We start from the raw sequence: 16,591 nt of genomic DNA, 5'->3' as shown, positions 1-16,591 counted from the left end.
TCCATTGTGATAAGATTAGTTGGTGCTGCGCTAGATAGTTTGTTGTTGTCCCTGGTGCTGGTAGCGCCTGTTAGCATAGCCTAGCTGAGCCTGCTACCTTCCTCGGTTGCCTACACTCCTCCCCCTTCCTCCCAACCCTCTCCCTTCCCACTCCATTTTCCACTTCCCCCCCCCTTTTCACTGGTGTTTGGTTTTAAAAGGAGTGCCACATGCACAGCACAGGCTGGCAATGAGGGAGGCACCATGATGTTGCGCCCTCCTCTTGAAAGGAGATAAAGGGAGGGAATGTTATCCCGATCGGATTTCTCCAGCAAATTCCTCCAGAATAGAGCTCGTTTTCAACCTCGCTGCAGTGAACTGGCATTCCTAGCCCTCTCCGTATGGGAAAGGCTTCAATGTTAGTTTTAAGTGGTGCCGAGCTTCCTGAGGGAGTTCTGGGGAAACTCCAGAACGCACTGAACACCAGGAGTCCCGTTATTATTCGTGATGTACATCGATAACTGTGACCGGAGTGACGTTTGCAGTATGTGCTGGGGCAGTACTGGCAATGTGAGGGGCGCCCTGGTCCAGGAGAAGGGATCCCGATGGGATTCTGGACAGGGGCCATTGAGCGGTCACTGCCAGCAGAGGCGAGGATCTTCCGGGCTATGGGTAGCAGGCTCAGCTAGGCTATGCTAACAGGGCCTACCAGCACCAYGGGACAYACAACAAACTATCTAGCGCAGCACCAAACTAATCTTATCKACAATGGGAAGGGACACTAGGASGGGAATTTCAACTATCCACAAAGGGGAAGGGCACAAAGGGGAAAGACAAAAGTACACCACAAACCAAATAAAGGCTAGGAGGCCACACCAGCAGGTCAGGCTAAGCCTACCAGCTAGCAGGCCTGCCAGCCAAGAGGCCTCACAACAAAAACAAACAAAACACACAAACCAAAAGGAGGGACAAACTAGGGGGTAAAACTAGCGAAACAAAGATGGTTGGGGTAAAGAGGAATGAGGGGACAACAAAAACACTGACCAACAATACTTGCCAAACTTAAGGGACGAGAAAGCTAGCAAGCCTCACCAGCAGGCCAGGCTAACCAGCTAGCAGGCCGGCCACCAAAAAGGTCCCTCAGTTGACAACACAAAACAACAAGAAACTGAAACAATGGGCAATTTGGGGAATAAACTAAGGGTACAAGATGGGTGGGGTCAAAAGTGGATAACGAAAGACTATCAAACAATGCCTGCCACGCCTAAGGGGCCAGGAGGCTAGCAGGCCAAGCCAAGCTAAAGCTAGCAGGCCGGCAAGCCAGAAAGCCACCCCAGCTAGCAGACAACACAAAACTGAACACAGTGGGAGGAGCTAGGGGAAGACTATTAGGATACACGGGGGGAGGGGAGATGCAAAACAGGACAAGCAAAAGGAAAAACAAAAATTGAATTAATAAAGAAAAAGGACCAGAGGGCCTTAACTCACCCTACAGGTGCTAGTGCACCTGTAGTCCACCACCTGAACCACCACCTAACCCAGGACAAAATAAAACAATGGTGAAACAGAACAAGAATAACACATTTAACAAAAATAACCCGGGCCCCCCCGGCTTATGATCGCCTCTCCGATCAAATGCAGCAACTGTTAAAGAAACTAYACTTGATCTTAGCCAAAAGGCCRAGAAGCTRACTTCCTTCATACTGGACACRGACTTCATCATTGGCAGTGTACAATATWTWTTTTTTTAAACATTACACAACAGAACACTTAAACTGGAATGATACTCTCAGTAACGGTTGCACAAGAGGGAACTTGTGACTTTAGAACTACACCCATGTATCCCTGTCCTTTGCTTTCATCAAGCCCACCAAAGCCAAGGGACATGCTACTGAGGGGCTATTTTAGGCTCACAGTCTGACAAGTTCAGAGTCTACCTCGGCTGACTGCCAGTGCAAATGTTTGGCTTATCACAAACCTGGGCCTCTTTGAACTTCACCAGGCTGCTGATAAACGACTGGATCAATATTGACATGTGGCCCATCAGTCTGCCAAACACACTCTATTTCATAATTTTGTGTGCCAGTAACCGGTTCAGAGGATGGTGCTAGTTAGTGAGAAGCTCACCTGACTGGACCAGTGTAATGCTGAGAAGGAGGTGGCATGTTTGGGAGACRAAGAAACACATTTATTTCTGAATAGAGCAATTCCCTACGGAGACATTAAATTATTTTAATCTGCTCTCTTGTGAAATGCGCCTTTGCTCATAGGCTCCACATTGGCCCCAAGGCTTTGGCCCAGTTTTGCCCAGTGTGGGCAGCCCAAAGGTGCTTCATTCTGTAGCTAGAGGATTCCTGATATCTCCAGGAGTGATTAGTATAATTTTTGTCTTTATCTGTTGTTGTCTAGTACTGTCTTTTTGCTAGCTAGGGCCATTTACTTTAGGTGCTGCCTGTCTTCCCAGTAGACTACTTGGTGTGTGAACTGCTGACTGCTATTAACTTGCAGATGATTGTTGACACAACCAGGATTAAGGGGCAGGGCAATTTGCGCTGTTGTTGTTTTGGTAATCAGAGGCTGTATTGGAGGGGGGGTGGTTTCTCCTCTCCTAGGCAATTAGTACCGGGAGGTGTGCTCTTCACCTTTGCAAAGCAATTTGCTATTATACTGAACAAAAATATGAAACGTAACATGCAACAATTTCTAAGATTTTACTGATTTACAGTTCATATAAGGAAATCAGTCAATTGAAATAAATTAATTAGGCCCTAATCTATGGATTTCACATGACTGGGAATACAGATATGCATGTGTTGGGCACAGWTACCCCCCCAAAAAGTAGGGGTGTGTATCAGGAAACCAGTCAGTATCTGGTGTGACCCCTWTTTGCCTCATGCTGCRTGACACATCTCCTTCGCATAGAGTTGATCAGGCAGTTGATTGCCRTACACATCGATCCAGAGCATCCCAAACATCCTCAATGAGTGACAGGCCATGGAAGAACTGAGACATTTTCRGAACTGAGACATCCTTGCGACATGGGGCCRTGCATTATCATGCTTTAAATATGAGGTGATGGCGGAGGATGAATGGCACGACAATGGGCCTCAGGATGTCGTGCCATTCATGTCCGAAATCGTGTCCGTTTTCCTTAGCTTATGACTGTCCATACCAAAACCCCACTGCCACCATGGGGCACTCTGTTCACAACGTTGACATCAGCAACTGCTCACCCACACAACGCAATACTGGTCTGCAGTTCTGAGGCCGGTTGGACATACTGCCAAATTCTCTGAAACAACGTTGAGGAGGCTTATGGTAGAGAAATTAACATTAAATGATCTGGCAATAGCTCTGGTGGACATTCCTGCAGTCAGCATGTCAATGTCATTCCTCCTCAAAACTTGAGACATCTGTGGCATTGTGTTGTGTGACAAAACTGCACATTTTTAAAGTCGCCTTTTATTGTCCCCAGCACAAAGTGCAGCTGTGTAATGATTGTGATGTTTCATCAGCTTCTTGATATGCCACACCTGTCAGGTGGATGGAATATCTTGGCAAATGAGAAATGCTCACTAAAAGGGATGTAAACAAATTTGTGCAAAAAGCTTTTTGTGCACATGGAAAATTTCAGGGATCTTTTATTCAGCTCATGAAATATGGGACCAACATTTACTTGTTGCATTTATATTTTTGTTCAGTGTAGTATTAGTACTTCAGTCTCCCATTTTCTAAGTGGCAGCCGAAGACCGTTGCCGAAACAAAGACGATTGTGCAGAGTTGTTCGAGGAAGGAAAGAGAGTAAGGCCCACACCACTCTCTCACTTGAGTATTTTACACGTTATTTTCAGATGATCTCACTTTGCTCTTTTGTAGCTTTGGCATCTATGTGTGTGTTTTCTATCCCTGTTTACTCCTCTCCCTGTAGGCTTTACAGACGCTCTCACCCCCTGGCTGCAACCCTTCTGATATAGATGCACGCACAACCCATTTGGAATTCCTGGTCTTTGGCAGCGTTTGGAACTGCAATCTGAGCATATGGTGCCCTTCAGTCCCTCGACTCTGTGGCCCTGACGGAGACATGGATCACCCCAGAGAACACTGCTACTCCAGCTGCTCCCTCTTAATCTGACTATATTTTCTCTCATAGTCCAAGAGCATCCGGTCGTCACGGTGGTGGCACAGGGCTACTCATTTCTCTAAGTGGAGATTTTCTGTTTTCTCCCTCTCTCACCTGTCCATCTCCTCGTTTGAATTCCATGCTGTCACTATCCTTGTCCACTCGAGCTTAAACTTGTTGTCATCTGTCGCCCACCAAGGTGTCCTTGAGAGTTCCTCAATGAGCTTGACACCTTGATAAGCTCAGTTCCTGACGATGGCTTACCGCTTTTCATACTTGGCAACTTCAACCTCCCGACGTCTGCCTGATTCATTTCTTTCCAACTCTCTTGCCTCTTTTTACCTCTCTTCCCAGTCCTTTCCACTCACAAGGCAGGTAATACGCTTGACGTCATCTTTACTAGAGGCTGTTAGCCTACGACCCTCACTGCAACCCCCTTCAGGTCTCTGATCACTACTTTGTTTCTTTTTCTGTGTCCCTTTCGTCCAACCTTAGCCATTTAGCCTCTACACAAATGGCTCTCCCCTCCTGCTCTGTGGCTGAGTGACCCCCTCCCCTCCTCCCTTCTCCAGACCATCTCTTGAGACCTTCTACCGTTCCTAACATCCCTCATCCTTGACCACTGGCTACATCCCCTCTGACTTCAAAATTGCCCGTGTCGCTCCCCTCATCAAGAAACCAACAGTCGACTCCTCTGATGTCAAAAACTACAGACAAGTATCGATTCTTTCTTTTCTTTCCAAAACATTTGAGAGTGCTGTCTCTGACCAAGCTCTCTCAAAACGATCTTCTTGCCCCTAACCTGTCAGACTTCAAGACCTGTCACTCGACCGGAACTGCTTTTCTCTGTGTCACGGAGGCTTTCCGCACTGCCAAAGCTGACTTCTCCCCTCTGTTCTCGTCCTCCTAGATCGATCCACTGCTTTCAACAACATGAACCATCAGATCCTCCTCTCCACTCTCTCAGGCTGGGCGTCTCTGGCTCTGCACACTCTTGGATTGTATCCTACCTGGCAGGCCGCTCCTACCAGGTGACAAGGAGAGGATCTGTCTGCACTTAATTATTTTTATTTTATTTTATTTTTTTATTTCACCTTTATTTAACCAGGTAGGCTAGTTGAGAACAAGTTCTCATTTGCAACTGCGACCTGGCCAAGATAAAGCATAGAAGTGTGAACAGACAACACAGAGTTACACATGGAGTAAACAATAAACAAGTCAATAACATGGTAGAAAAAGAATCATAATATACAATGTGTGCAAAAGGCATGAGGTAGGCAATCAATCGAATAATTACAATTTAGCAGATTAACACTGGAGTGATAAATCATCAGATGATCATGTGCAAGAAGAGATACTGGTGTGCAAAAGAGCAGAAAAGTAAATAAATAAAAGCAGTATGGGGGTGAGGTAGGTAAATTGGGTGGGTAGTTTACAGATGGACTATGTACAGCTGCAGCGATCGGTTAGCTGCTCGGATAGCAGATTTTTAAAGTTGTTGAGGGAGATAAAGTCTCCAACTTCAGAGATTTTTGCAATTCGTTCCAGTCGCAGGCAGCAGAGAACTGGAAGGAAAGGCGTCCAAATGAGGTTTTGCTTTAGGGATGATCAGTGAGAATACACCTGCTGGAGCGCGTGCTGCGGGTGGTGTAGCCATCGTGACCAGTGAACTGAGATAAGGCGGCACTTTACCTAGCATAGCCTTGTAGATGACCTGGAGCCAGTGGGTCTGACGACGAACATGTAGCGAGGCCAGCCGACTAGGGCATACAGGTCGCAGTGGTGGGTCGTATAAGGTGCTTTATTAACAAACGAATGGCACTGTGATAAACTGCATCCAGTTTGCTGAGTAGAGTATTGGAAGCTATTTTGTAGATGACATCGCCGAAGTCGAGGATCGGTAGGTAGTCAGTTTTACTAGGGTAAGTTTGGCGGCGTGAGTGAAGGAGGCTTTGTTGCGGAATAGAAAGCCGATTCTTGATTTGATTTTGGATTGGAGATGTTTGATATGAGTCTGGAAGGAGAGTTTGCAGTCTAGCCAGACACCTAGGTACTTATAGATGTCCACATATTCTAGGTCGGAACCGTCCAGGGTGGTGATGCTAGTCGGGCGTGCGGGTGCAGGCAGCGAACGGTTGAAAAGCATGCATTTGGTTTTACTAGCGTTTAAGAGCAGTTGGAGGCCACGGAAGGAGTGTTGTATGGCATTGAAGCTCGTTTGGAGGTTAGATAGCACAGTGTCCAAGGAAGGGCCGGAAGTATATAGAATGGTGTCGTCTGCGTAGAGGTGGATCAGGGAATGCCCGCAGCAAGAGCAACATCATTGATGTTACAGAGAAAAGAGTCGGCCCGAGAATTGAACCCTGTGGTACCCCCATAGAGACTGCCAGAGGACCGGACAACATGCCCTCCGATTTGACACACTGAACTCTGTCTGCAAAGTAGTTGGCGAACCAGGCAAGGCAGTCATTAGAAAAACCGAGGCTACTGAGTCTGCCGATAAGAATATGGTGATTGACAGAGTCGAAAGCCTTGGCCAGGTCGATGAAGACGGCTGCACAGTAATGTCTTTTATCGATGGCGGTTATGATATCGTTTAGTACCTTGAGCGTGGCTGAGGTGCACCCGCGACCGGCTCGAAACCGGATTGCACAGCGGAGAAGGTACGGTGGGATTCGAGATGGTCAGTGATCTGTTTGTTGACTTGGCTTTCGAAGACCTTAGATAGGCAGGGCAGGATGCAGGGCACTATAACTTTAGATAGCAGGGCACTATACACTCTCACTACTGGTGTCCCCCAGTGCTCGGTTCTAGGCCCTCTCCTCTTCTCTCTATACACCAAGTCACTCTGCTCCATCATATCCTCACATGGTCTCTCCTATTATTGTTATGCAGATGACACTCAACTACTTCTCTCCTTCCCCCTTCTGACACCCAGGTGGTGACACACCACATCTCTGCGTGCCAGGCAGATATCTCAGCTTGAATGTCGGCCCACCACCTCAAGCTCAACCTCGACAAGATGGAGCTGCTCTTCCTCCCGGGAAGGCCTGCCCACTCCAAGACTTCTCCGTCATGGTTGACAACTCCACAACTCTGTCGTTTTCTGTAAACATCAAAGCAGTGACTCGCTCCTGCAGGATCATGCTCGACACCATATCATGTCAGCCCCCTCCTCCGCACACTCCACTGGCTTCCAGTCGAAGCTCGCATCCACTACAAGACCATGGTACCTGCCTACGGAGCAGCAAGGAGGAACTGCCCATCTCTACCTTCAGGATGTGCTCAAACTCTGCACTCCAACCCATGCACTCCATTCTGCCATCTCTGGTCTCTTGGCCCTCCCACCCCTACGGGAAGGCAGCACAACAAATGGTGGAACCCAGCTTCCCCCTGAAGCTAGGACAGCAGAGTCCCTGCCCATCTTCTGAAAACATCTGAAACCCTACCTCTTCAAAGAGTCTTAAATATCCCACAGCACCCACCCCCCCACAAAAAAAATAATTTTGTGAACTAACCTCGCACTTGACTTTGTTTCCACCTTACGAGCTCTGACCTTGCTGATAGCTACCTTGAGGAAAACATGTACTTACTATGACTGTGATATGTGTTTGTCCCACCTAGCTATCTTAAGATGAATCTACTAACTGTAAGTCACTCTGGATAAGAGCGCCTGCTAAATGTCTAAAATGTAAATGCAGTCCATATCTGGTGAGGGCAGCCCTCACTTTGCCAGAAATTAGCCCATCTTTTGCCACTAAACATACCAATAATTGGTGTAACGGATGTGAAATGGCTAGCTAGTTAGCGGTACGCGCTACTAGCGTTTCAATCAGTTACGTCACTTGCTCTGAGACTTAAGTAGGGTTTTCCCCTTGCTCTGCGAGAGCCGCGGCCTTTGTGGCGCGATGGGTAACGATGCTTCGTGGGCGACTTGTTGATGTGTGGCAGAAGGTCCCTGTGTTCGCGCCCGTGTCGGGGCGAGGGGACGGTTTAAAGTTCTACTGTTACATTGATGCGGTTGACCCGGATCACTGGTTGCTGCGGAAAAGGAGGAGGTTGAAAGGGGGGTGGTGTAACGGATGTGAAATGGCTAGCTAGTTAGCGGGTACGCGCTACTAGCATTTCAATCAGTTACGTCACTTGCTCTGAGACTTAAGTAGGGTTTCCCCTGCTCTGCAAGGGCCGCGGCTTTTGTGGAGCGATGGGTAACGACGCTTCGTGGGTGTCAGTTGTTGATGTGTGCAGAGGGTCCTGGTGTCGCCGGTGTCGGGGCGAGGGGACGTACTAAAGTTATACTGTTACATTGGCATGATGTGGGCTCAATGCGGGTTAAAACATTGGGCCCATGAAGGCTGCCCACATAGAGAGCAATAGTAATGGTGTCTTTTTGTAGGTACTAACTCCACCATGGGCAACGCTATGGGGATAATGAATAGAGTTTTTCGAGTAATGCAAAAATAAGGTTGTGGTAAACACAGGCTTAGGAGATCTTACACGTTTTATTCTAATCAAATCACAAATTGGTCACATACACATATTTAGCAGATGTTATTGTGGGTGTAGCGAAATGCATGTGTTCCTAACTCCAACAGTGCAGTAGTATCTAACAATTCACACCAATACAACAAATCTAAAAGTAAAATAATGGAATTAAGAATATATAAACATTAGGACGAGCAATGTCGGAGTGGCATTGACAAAAATACAGTAGAATAGAATAAAGTTATATCATATGAGATGAGTAAAGCAGTATGAAACATTATTAAAGGGACTAGTGTTCCATTATTAAAGTGGCCAGTGATTCCATGTCTATGTATATAGGGCAGGAATGAGTAACCGGGTGGTAGCCGGCTAGTGATGGCTATTTAACAGTCTGATGGCCTTGAGATAGAAGCTGTTTTTCAGTCTCTCGGTCCCAGCTTTGATGCACCTGTACTGACCTCGCCTTCTGGATGATAGCGGGGTGAACAGGCAATGGCTCGGGTGGTTGATGTCCTTGATGATCTTATTTTTTTTTTATATATATTTTACAATTTTTATCCCCTTTCCTCCCAATTTTCGTGGAATCCAATCGCTAGTAATTACTATCTTGTCTCATCGCTACAACTCCCGTACGGGCTCGGGAGAGACGAAGGTCGAAAGTCATGCGTCCTCCGAAGCACAACCCAACCAAGCCGCACTACTTCTTAACACAGCGCCGCTCCAACCCGGAAGCCAGCCGCACCAATGTGTCGGAGGAAACACCGTGCACCCGCCCCCCTCGGTTAGCGCGCACTGCGCCCGGCCCGCCACAGGAGTCGCTGGAGCGCGATGAGACAAGGATATCCCTACCGGCCAAACCCTCCCTAACCCGGACGACGCTAAGCCAATTGTGCGTCGCCCCACGGACCTCCCGGTCGCGGCCGGCTGCGACAGAGCCTGGGCGCGAACCCAGACTCTGGTGGCGCAGCATAGCACTGCGATGCAGTGCTCTAGACCACTGCGCCACCCGGGAGGCCTTGATGATCTTTTTGGCCTTCCTGTGACATCGGGTGCTGTAAGTGTCCTGGAGGGTAGGCGGTGTGCCCCTGGTGATGCGTTGGGCAGACCGCACCACCCTCTGGAGAGGCCTGTAGTTGCGGGTGGTGCAGTTGCCATACCAGGTGGTGATATAGCCCGACAGGATGCTCTCAATTGTGCATCTGTAAAAGTTTCTGAGGGTCTTAGGGGCCAAGCCGAATGTCTTCAGCCTCCTGAGGTTGAAGAGGCGCTGTTACGCCTTCTTCACCGCACTGTCTGTGTGGGTGGACCATTTCAAATTCTCAGTGACGTGTACGCCGAGGAACTTGAAACTTTCCACCTTCTCCACTGCGGTCCCGTCCATGTGGATAGGGGCATGCTCCCTCTGCTGTTTCCTGAAGTCCACTATCAGCTCCTTCGTTTTGTTGACATTGATGGACAGGTTATTTTCCTGGCACCACTCCGCCAGGGCCCTCACCTCCTCCTTGTAGGCTGTCTCGTCATTGTTGGTAATCAGGTCTACTACTGTTGTGTCGTCTGAAAACTTGATGATTGAGTTGGAGACATGCATGGCCACGCAGTCATGGGTGAACAGGGAGTGCAGGAGGGGGCTGAGCACGCACCCTTGTGGGGCCCTTGTGTTGAGGATCAGCGAAGTGGAGGTATTGTTTCCTACCTTCATCACCCGGGGTTGGCCAGTCAGGAAATCCAGGACACAGTTGCACAGGGTGGGGTTCAGACCCAGGGCCCCGAGCATAATGATGACCTTGGAGGGTACTATGGTGTTGAAGGCTGAGCTATAGTCAATGAACAGCATTCTGACGTAGGCATTCCTCTTGTCCAAATGGGATCGGGCAGTGTGCAGTGTGATGGCGATTGCATCGTCTGTAGATCTAATGGGGCGGTAAGCAAATTGAAGTGGGTCTAGGGTGTCAGGTAAGGTAGAGGTGATATGATCCTTATCTAGCCTCTTAAAGCACTTCATGATGACAGAAGTGATTGCTACGGGGCGATAGTTCAGTTACCTTTGCTTTCTTGGGTACAGAAAGTGGGGACAGCAAGTGGGGACAGCAAACTGGGATAGGGAGAGATTGAATATGTCCGTTAACACTTCAATGTGTCCGTAAACACTTAAATGTGTTACTCAAATGTCTTACCAGTGTCGGTGGCACTGTGTTATCCTCAAAGCGGGCAAAGAAGGTGTTTAGCTTGAATGGGAACAAGACGTCGGTGTCCGCGACGTGGCTGGTTTCCCTTAGTAATCCGTGATTGTCTGTGGACCCTGCCACATATGTCTCGTGTCTGAGCCGTTGAATTGCGACTCCACTTTGTGTCTGGACTGACTTTTTGCCTGTTTGGTTGTCTTACGGAGGGAATAACTACACTGTTTGTATTCAACCATATTCTGAGTCACCTTGTCATGGTTAAATGCGGTGGTTCGTGCTTTCAGTTTTGCGCAAATGCTGCTATCTATCCACAGTTTCTGGTTTGGGTAGGTTATAATAGTCACCGTGGGAACAACATCCCCTATACACTTCCTGATGAACTCAGTACCCATGTCCGTGTAAACGTCAATATTATTCTCAGAGGCTACCCTGAACATATCGCAGTCCACGTGATTAAAATAAACAATCTTGAAGCATGGATTTCGATTGGTCAGACCATCGTTGAATAGACCTTAGCACGGGTACTTCTTGTTTGAGTTTCTGCCTATAGGAAGTGAGGAGCAAAATGGAGTCGTGATCTGATTTGCTGAAAGGAGGGCGGGGGAGTGCCTTGTAGTAGTGGTCTAGTGTTTTTCCTAAGCGAGTACTACAGTCAATTTGTTGATAGAACTTCGGTAGCATTTTCCTCAAATTTGCTTTGTTAAAATCCCCAGCTACAATAAATGCGGCCTCAGGATATGTGGTTGCCAGTTTGCATAAAGTCCAGTATAGTTCCTTGAAGGCAGTTGTGGTATCGACTTGAGGGGGAATATACATGGCTGTAACTATAACTGAAGTGAATTCTCTTGAGAGGTAATACGGTCGGCATTTGATTGTGAGGTATTCTAGATGGGGTGAACAAAAGGACTTGAGTTTTTGTATGTTATCACAATCACACAATGAGTAGTTAATCATGAAACATACACCCCGCCTTTCTTCTTCCCGGAGAGTTCTTAATTCCTGTCTGCGTGAATAACTGAGAACCCAGCTGGCTGTATGGACGGGGACAGTATATCCAAAGAGAGCCATGATTCCATGAAACAGAGTATGCTACAGTCCCTGATGTCTCTCTGGAAGGAGATCCTCKCCCTGAGCTTGTCTACTTTACTGTCCAGAGACKGAGTAATATACTCAGAAGAGGTGGATGGTGTGCCCGCCTCCTGAGTCGGACTAGARGTCCACTCCAAGTACCTCTTCTCCACCGGCGGCGTCTTGGAGCAGGCTCTGGGATAAGTTAATTTGCCCTGTGGGGTACGAACAAAGGATCCAATTCGGGAAGTCGTAATGCTGGTGAGCTACCGCCACTCTGATATCCAAAAGTTATTTCTGGCTGTATGTAATAACACGAAAAACGTTCTGGGCAAATAATGTAAGAAATAACAYACAAAAAAAAYAAAATACTGCAAAGTTTCTTAGGAGCTAGAAGCAGAGCTGCCATGTCTGTCGGCGCCACATATAAACCTATAAGATCTTCATCAGCTAACATCAATTTTTGTGAATTTTGAAGCATTTATATAATATTAAAAAACACAAAGCACATAAACGCCTCAAAATTCATGAAGGTCATGTTAACTGACTGCTATTATCTTATAGAATAAAACGTATAAGGTCACCTAAGCCTGCGTTAACCTCAGACCATATTTCCYGAGTTTATCCCAAAACCCTATTCTTTCTCCATAGGAATGGCTGAACGAACCAGMGGTAACTTATTTAGGGTGTTAATGACTACAAGCTGGCGAGCTCTATTGGGCCTTTGCTCTTCAGCTCCACATTGGCCCCAAGGCAAGTTATATATGTGTAGCTATATACTACTGGTTTTTCTTTCTTTTTACTATTTTCTACATAGTAGAATAATAGTGAAGACATCAAAACTATGAAATAACACATGTGGAATCATGTACTAATCAAAAAAGTGTTAATCAAATCAAAATATATTTTATATGAGATACTTCAAATAGCCACCCTTTGTCTTGATGACAGCTTCGCACACTCTTTACATTCTCTCAACCAGCTTCACCTGGAATGCTTTCCCAAGTCTTGAAGGAGTTCCCACATATGCTGAGCACTTGTTGGCTGCTTTTCCTTCACTCTGCGGTCCAACTCATCCCAAACCATCTCACTTTGGTTGAGGTTGTGGGATTGTGGAGGCCAGGTCAGGCCAGGTTATCTGATGCATCTGATGCAGCATTCCATCACTCTCCTTCTGGGTAAAATAGCCCTTACACAGCCTGAAGGTGTTTTCCTGTTGAAAAACAAATGATAGTCCCACTAAGCTCAAACCAGATGGGATGGCGTATGGCTGCAGAATGCTGTGGAAGCCATGCTTGTTAAGTGTGCCTTGAATTCAAAATAAATCACAGACAGTCATCAGCAAAGCACTCCCACACCATAACACCTCCTCTTCCATGCTTTACGGTGGGAAATACACACGTGGAGATCATCCGTTCACCCACACCATGTCTCACAAAGACACAGTGGTAGGAACCAAAAATCTCCAATTTGGACTCCAGACCAAAGGACAAATTTCCGCCGGTCTAATGTCCATTGCTCGTGTTTCTTGGCCCAAGCAAGTCTTCTTCTTATTGGTGTCCTTTAGTAGCGGTTTCTTTGCAGTAATTCGACCATGAAGGCCTGATTCACACAGTCCCCTCTGAACAGTTGATGTTGAGATGTGTCTGTTACTTGAACTCTGTGAAGCATGTATTTGGGCTGCAATTTCTGAGGCTGGTAACTCTAATGAACTTATCATCTGCAGCAGAGGTAACTCTGGGTCTTCCRTTCCTGTGGCGGTCCTCATGAGAGTCAGTTTCATCATAGCGCTTAATGGTTTTTGCGACTGCACTTGAAGAAACTTTCAAAGTTCTTGAAATGTTCCGCATTGACTGACCTTCATGTGTTAAAGTAATGATRGATTGCCGTATCTCTTTGCTTATTTGAGCTGTTCCTGCCATAATATGGTATTTTGCTGTATACCCCCCTACCTTGTCACAACACAACTGACTGGCTCAAATGCATTAAGAAGGAAAGAAATTCCACAAAATATATTTTAAGATGTTAATTGAAATGCATTCCAGGTGGCTACCTCATGAAGCTGGTTAAGAGAATGCCAAGAGTGTGCAAAGCTGTCATCAAGGCAAAGGGTGACTATTTGAAGAATCTCAAATATAAAATATATTTTGAATGTTTAACACTTTTTTGGTTACTACATGATTCCATGTGTGTTATTTCATAGTTTTGATGTCTTCACTATTATTCTACAGTGTAGAAAATAGTAAAAATTAAGAAAAACCTTTGAATGAGTAAGTGTTCCTAAACTTTTGACAGGTAATGTATATATACAGTGGGGAGAACAAGTATTTGATACACTGCCGATTTTGCAGGTTTTCCTACTTACAAAGCATGTAGAGGTCTGTAATTTTTATCATAGGTACACTTCAACTGTGAGAGACGGAATCTAAAACAAAAATCCAGAAAATCACATTGTTTGATTTTTAAGTAATTAATTTGCATTTTATTGCATGACATAAGTATTTGATCACCTACCAACCAGTAAGAATTCCGGCTCTCACAGACCTNGGAGACATGGATCACCCCAGAGAACACTGCTACTCCAGCTGCTCCCTCTTAATCTGACTATATTTTCTCTCATAGTCCAAGAGCATCCGGTCGTCACGGTGGTGGCACAGGGCTACTCATTCCTCCTAAGTGGAGATTTTCTGTTTTCTCCCTCTCTCACCTGTCCATCTCCTCGTTTGAATTCCATGCTGTCACTATCMCTTGTCCACTCGAGCTTAAACTTGTTGTCATCTGTCGCCCACCAGGTGTCCTTAGAGAGTTCCTCAATGAGCTTGACACCTTGATAAGCTCAGTTCCTGACGATGGCTTACCGCTTTTCATACTTGGCAACTTCAACCTCCCGACGTCTGCCTGATTCATTTCTTTCCAACTCTCTTGCCTCTTTTTACCTCACTCTTTCCCAGTCCCTTTCCACTCACAAGGCAGGTAATACGCTTGACGTCATCTTTACTAGAGGCTGTTAGCCTACGAACCTCACTGCAACCCCCTTCAGGTCTCTGATCACTACTTTGTTTMTTTTTCTGTGTCCCTTTCGTCCAACCTTAGCCATTTAGCCTCTACACAAATGGCTCTCCCCTCCTGCTCTGTGGCTGAGTGACCCCCTCCCCTCCTCCCTTCTCCAGACCATCTCTTGAGACCTTCTACCGTTCCTAACATCCCTCATCCTTGACCACTGGCTACATCCCCTCTGACTTCAAAATTGCCCGTGTCGCTCCCCTCATCAAGAAACCAACAGTCGACTCCTCTGATGTCAAAAACTACAGACAAGTATCGATTCTTTCTTTTCTTTCCAAAACATTTGAGAGTGCTGTCTCTGACCAAGCTCTCTCAAAACGATCTTCTTGCCCCTAACCTGTCAGRCTTCAAGACCTGTCACTCGACCGAGACTGCTTTTCTCTGTGTCACGGAGGCTTTCCGCACTGCCAAAGCTGACTCTCTCCCCTCTGTTCTCGTCCTCCTAGATCTATCCACTGCTTTCAACAACATGAACCATCAGATCCTCCTCTCCACTCTCTCAGGGCTGGGCGTCTCTGGCTCTGCACACTCTTGGATTGCATCCTACCTGGCAGGCCGCTCCTACCAGGTGACAAGGAGAGGATCTTGTCTGCACTATACACTCTCACTACTGGTGTCCCCCAGTGCTCGGTTCTAGGCCCTCTCCTCTTCTCTCTATACACCAAGTCACTCTGCTCCATCATATCCTCACATGGTCTCTCCTATTATTGTTATGCAGATGACACTCAACTACTTCTCTCCTTCCCCCCTTCTGACACCCAGGTGGTGACACACCACATCTCTGCGTGCCAGGCAGATATCTCAGCTTGAATGTCGGCCCACCACCTCAAGCTCAACCTCGACAAGATGGAGCTGCTCTTCCTCCCGGGAAGGCCTGCCCACTCCAAGACTTCTCCGTCATGGTTGACAACTCCACAACTCTGTCGTTTTCTGTAAACATCAAAGCAGTGACTCGCTCCTGCAGGATCATGCTCGACACCATAYCATGTCAGCCCGCTCCTCCGCACACTCCACTGGCTTCCAGTCGAAGCTCGCATCCACTACAAGACCATGGTACCTGCCTACGGAGCAGCAGGAGGAACTGCCCATCTCTACCTTCAGGATGTGCTCAAACTCTGCACTCCAACCCATGCACTCCATTCTGCCATCTCTGGTCTCTTGGCCCTCCCACCCCTACGGGAAGGCAGCACAACAATGGTGGAACCAGCTTCCCCCTGAAGCTAGGACAGCAGAGTCCCTGCCCATCTTCTGAAAACATCTGAAACCCTACCTCTTCAAAGAGTCTTAAATAATCCCACAGCACCCACCCCCCCACAAAAAAAATAATTTTGTGAACTAACCCTCGCACTTGACTTTGTTTTCCACCTTACGAGCTCTGACCTTGCTGATAGCTACCTTGAGGAAAAACATGTACTTACTATGACTGTGATATGTGTTTGTCCCACCTAGCTATCTTAAGATGAATCTACTAACTGTAAGTCACTCTGGATAAGAGCGCCTGCTAAATGTCTAAAATGTAAATGCAGTCCATATCTGGTGAGGGCAGCCCTCACTTTGCCAGAAATTAGCCCATCTTTTGCCACTAAACATACCAATATTGGTGTAACGGATGTGAAATGGCTAGCTAGTTAGCGGGTACGCGCTACTAGCGTTTCAATCAGTTACGTCACTTGCTCTGAGACTTAAGTAGGGT

The sequence above is a fragment of the Salvelinus sp. IW2-2015 genome, linkage group LG4q.1:29 (assembly GCF_002910315.2).
Source record: "Salvelinus sp. IW2-2015 linkage group LG4q.1:29, ASM291031v2, whole genome shotgun sequence".
Classification (NCBI taxonomy): Eukaryota; Metazoa; Chordata; class Actinopteri; order Salmoniformes; family Salmonidae; genus Salvelinus; species Salvelinus sp. IW2-2015.
The sequence above is the reverse complement of the archived record's forward strand: the minus strand, read 5'-3'. Positions refer to the sequence as shown.